We start from the raw sequence: 5,031 nt of genomic DNA, 5'->3' as shown, positions 1-5,031 counted from the left end.
GAATGATGGGGAACATCAGTCAGTCAGTCAGCTGAGCATTTATTATGTACAGAGCACTGAACTAAGCACTTCTTGGGAGAGTACAACACAACTGAGTTGGCAGACATATTCCATGCCCGCAACAAGCTTATGATCTAAAGGGGGAGAAGTTTCATTTCTATGTTGGCTCCCTGTTAGAGTGGAAGCTCCTTTTGGGCAGGGAACGTCTCATGCTTTTGTTCTTTTCCAAGTCTTTAATAATGTGCCTAGTCCTCAGTAGGTAATCAAATGCTATTATGATTACTATTACTGCCCCACCACTACTCTCACCATCTTCAAAGCCCTACTAAAATCGCATCTCCTCCAAAGGCCTTCCTTTCCTGACAAAACCTCCTTTCCCCTATTTGCCTTCCTTTGTGTGACCCCTCTTCAATTGGATCTCCCCCTTAAGCACTTTGCTCTTCACCCCATCCCCAGCCTCACAGCACTTACATGCCCAATTTTACACTCTGCCATTTTTCCTACCTGTAGTTTATTTTAATGTCTGTTTCCCTCTTTAGACTGGAAGCTCCTTGAGGACAGGGATGACAATTGTAATAATAATTATAATAATAATTGGGGCATTCGTTAAATGTTTACAGTGTGCCAAGCACTGTACTGAGCCCTGGAGTAGGTACAAGCAAATCGTGCTGTATAGAGTCCCTGTCCCACATGGGGCTCACAGTCTTAATCCCCATTTTGCAGAGTAGGTAACTGAGGCAGAAAGAAGTTAAGTGACTTGCTCGAGGTCACCCAGCAGACAAGTGGCAGAGTCGGCATTAGAACACAGATCCTTCTGACTCCCAGGCCTGTGCTTTATCCACTAGGCCGTGCTGCTTCTGTTTTCCACACTCTGTGGTATTGTACTCTCTTGAGTGCTTAGTACAGTATTTGATTGCTACTGCTACGGCTGTTATTGCAACTTCTGGGTGGGACCAATTTCAAGCTCCGAAAAGAGAAATAGAAGAGGAGGTGGGAGGGGTCTGAGGCAGAGGAAGGGAGAAGAGCAGTTATTGGAGAGGGGGGAGGCAGGGCAGGCCAGTGTTTAGAGCTGCAGCCCCATGGGTCCAGGTCTGGAGGGAGACGGGGGGGTGGGGGGAGAAGAGGAAGGAAGGAAGGAAGGACAGGAGGGGGAGCAGAGCAAATCTTTGTTCATCTTGACTAGGAAGGAAATTGCAAGGTCCCTGAATGTGTGGGAGGGGTGAGGAAGGGTGGTGGGGTGGGGACTCAAGGGAGTCAAGCTGACACTGGGGCAAGAGGGAGCAGCACAAATCTGGGCGACCGACTGGGATTCTGGGCTGGGCTACGGCTGGGCAGGAGTGTAGGTAGAATGTCAAGGACCTCAAAGCCCAGAGGGAGGTGTCTGGTCTCTGGCCCAGCCTCTGGCCTGTGTCTCTGGCTTCCTTTCTAATAACAGTTGTGGTATTTGTTAGGTGCTTACTATACGCCAACCATTGTATTAAGAGCTGGGGCAGATACGAGTTAATCAGAGTGTCGTAGTCCTTGCCCTTCATGGGGCTCATAGTTCAAGACGGAGAAGAACCGGTGTTCAGTCCTCATTTTACAGTTGAGGAAATGGAGGCATGCTGAAGTGAAGTGATTAGGCCAAGGTCACACGGCAGACAAATGGTGGAGCAGGGATTCTCCCCCTCTAGACTGTAGGTTGTTGTGGGCAGGCAACGTGTCTACCAACTCTGTTATATCGTCCTCTCCTAAAATATTCAATTCATTCATTCAGTCGCATTTATTGAGCACTTACTGTGTGCAGAGCACTATACTAAGCGCCTGATATCTAGAGCTCACCTCCTCCAAGAGGCCTTCCCAGACTGAGCTCCCCCCTTCCCCTCTGCTCCCCCCCCCGCCCACCCCACCCTCTGCTCCTCCCCCTCCCCCTTCCCGCAGTACTGTCCTCATTTGTATGTATTATTTATTACCCTATTTATTCTGTTAATAAGATATACATCCCCTTGATTCTATTTATTGCGATAGTGTTGCTTGTTTTTGTTTTCTTTTGCTCTGCTGTCTGCCTCCCCCGATTAGACTGTGAGCCCATCATTGGGCAGGGATGGTCTCCATCTGTTGCCCAATTGTCCATTCCAAGCACTTAGTCCAGTGCTCTGCACATAGTAAGCACTCAATAAATACTATTGAATGAATGAATATGTAGTCCAGTGCTTTGTATATGCTAAGCATTCAATAAATACCATTGATTGATTAAGACCCCTGTCTCCTGTCTCACAGTCCTCTGCTCTTTCACAACCTCTGTCTCTGGTCAGGAGGTCTGGGCCTGAAACAGGGTCTTCTGAAGAAGACACAGGCAGTGATTATGGCCTGCAGTGAGCAGTGGCGTCGCCCACCCAGCTCCAGGTCTGTGCTTTCTTCGCGGGGGGCCAGGCCTACATATCGCTGGAGGAGACGCCGCCCCTAGCCCAGGCAGGACACAGTGCAAGGCTGTGTCCCCAGAAGGATCCTGCTGCTGATCATGGGAATGGATCTAATCTGGGCTGCACTACGATATTTACTTGTAGCTAATAAGCCTAGAATTAAATTTCTACTCTGCTCGTATCGTACTCCCCCAAGCGCTCTAAGGTACTGTACTAAGTACTGTACTGTAACTAATAATAATAGTAATGGCGTTTGTTAAGCGCTTACTATGTGCAAAACACTGTTCTAAGCGCTGGAGAGGATACAAGGTGATCAGGTTGTCCCACGTGGGGCTCACAGTCAATCCCCATTTTACAGATGAGGTAACTGAGGCACAGAGAAGTGAAGTGACTTGCCCAAAGTCACACAGCTGACAAAGTACGGTGCTCTGCACGCAGTAAGTGTTCAATAAATCCCATTGAATATTTATTCATTCAATCATACTTATTGAGTACTTACTGTGTGCAGAGAACACTGTACTAAACGCTTGGGAGAGTACAACAATAAACAGACACGTTCCCTATTAATTCATTCAATAGTATTTATTGAGCGCTTACTATGTGCACAGCACTGTACTAAGCACTTGGAATGTACAATTTGGCAACAGATAGAAACAATCCCTGCCCAATGACGGGCTCACAGTCTAATCGGACTAATCTATCCACAGTCTAATCTATCCACACTAAGCTTTCATTCTAGAGGGGGGACAGATATTAATATAAATGAATAAATTGCAGATATTCATGCAATAGTATTTATTGCATGCTTACTATAGAGAAGCAGCGTGGCTTAGTGGAAAGAGTCGGCTTGGGAGTCAGAGGTCATGGGTTCTAATCCTCGCTCTGCCACTTGCCAGCTGTGTGACTTTGGGCAAGTCACTTCACTTCTCAGTTACCTCATCTGTCAAATGGGGATTAAAACTGTGAACCCCATGTGGGACAACCTGATCACCTGGTATTCCCCCAGCACTTAGAACAGTGCTTTGCACACAGTAAGTGCTTAACAAATACCACCATTATTATTTGCAGAGCACTGTACTAAGTGCTTGGAATGTACAATTCAGCAACAGAAGATTGTCTCCGTTGCTGAATTGTACATTCCAAGCGCTTAGTACAGTGTTCTGCACATAGTAAGGGCTCAATAAATACTATTGAATGAATAAACGAATGACATAAGCATTGTGGGGCTGAGAGGGGGTATGAATAAAGGGAGCAAGTCATGGTGACAGAGAAGGGAGTGGGAGAAGGAGAAAGGAAGGGAAGGCCTCTTGGAGGAGATGGGCCTTCGAGAAGGCTTTGAAGGGTCGGGGAAGTCTGTAGGATTTGAGGAGGGAGGGCTGAGGGAGCTTGGGAGATTCCCACGGCTGGAAAAGAAATCTTCAATATTCATTCAATAGTATTAGAGAAGCAGCATGGCTCAGTGCAAAGAGCATGGGCTTGGGTGTCAGAGGTCATGGGTTCTAATCCCACCTCTACTGCTTGCCAACTGTGTGACTTTGGGTAAGTCACTTCACTTCTTGGTGCCTCGGTGACCTCATCTGTCAAATGGGGGTTAAAACTGTGAGCCCCACATGGGACAACCTGATCACGTTGTATCCCCCCAGTACTTAGACAGTGCTTGGCACACAGTAAGCACTTAACAAATGCCATCGTCATTATTATTATTTATTGAGTGTTTACTATGTGCAGAGCACTGGACTAAGCGCTTGGAATGGACAACTGGGCAACAGATAGAGACCATCCCTGTCCAACGATGGGCTCACAGTCTAAAGGGGGGAGACAGACAGCAAAGTAAAAGAGAAGCAAACAAAAACAAGACATTATCATGATAGATAGAATCAAGGGGATGTACACCTCATTAACAGAATAAATAGGGTAATAAATAATATATACAAATGAGCACAGTGCTGAGGGGAGGGGAAGGGGGAGGAGCAGAAGGTGGGGAGGGAGAGCAGAGGGAAAGGGGGCTCAGTTGAGGGGAAGGGAAGGGGATGTACACCGCATTAACAAAATAAATAGGCTAATAATATATATAAATGAGCACAGTGCTGAGGGGAAGAGGGAAGAGCAGAGGGAAAAGGGGCCCAGCTGAGGGGAGGGGAAGGGGGTTATATGGCTCAGTGGAAAGAGCCCGGGCTTGGGAGTCAGAGGTCATGGGTTCGAATCCCACCTCTGCCACTTGTCATCTGTGTGACTGGGAGCAAGTCACTTCACTTCTCTGTGCATCAGTGACCTCATCTGGAAAATGGGGATGAAGATTGTGAGCCTCACGAGGGACAACCCGATAATAATAATGTTGGTATTTGTTAAGTGCTTACTATGTGCAGGGCACCGTTCTAAGCGCTGGGGGAGATTCAGGGTCATCAGGTTGTCCCACGTGAGGCTCACAGTCCTCATCCCCATTTTACAGATGAGGGAACTGAGGCCCAGAGAAGTGAAGTGACTTGCCCACAGTCACACAGCTGACGAGTGGCGGAGTCTGGATTCGAACCCACGACCTCTGACTCCCAAGCCAGGGCTCTTTCCACGGAGCCACACTGCTTCTCATGACCCTGTATCTCCCCCAGCGCTTAGAACAGTGCTCCGCACA

This window comes from Ornithorhynchus anatinus, chromosome 2, assembly GCF_004115215.2.
Source record: "Ornithorhynchus anatinus isolate Pmale09 chromosome 2, mOrnAna1.pri.v4, whole genome shotgun sequence".
Lineage (NCBI taxonomy): Eukaryota > Metazoa > Chordata > Mammalia > Monotremata > Ornithorhynchidae > Ornithorhynchus > Ornithorhynchus anatinus.
The sequence above is the reverse complement of the archived record's forward strand: the minus strand, read 5'-3'. Positions refer to the sequence as shown.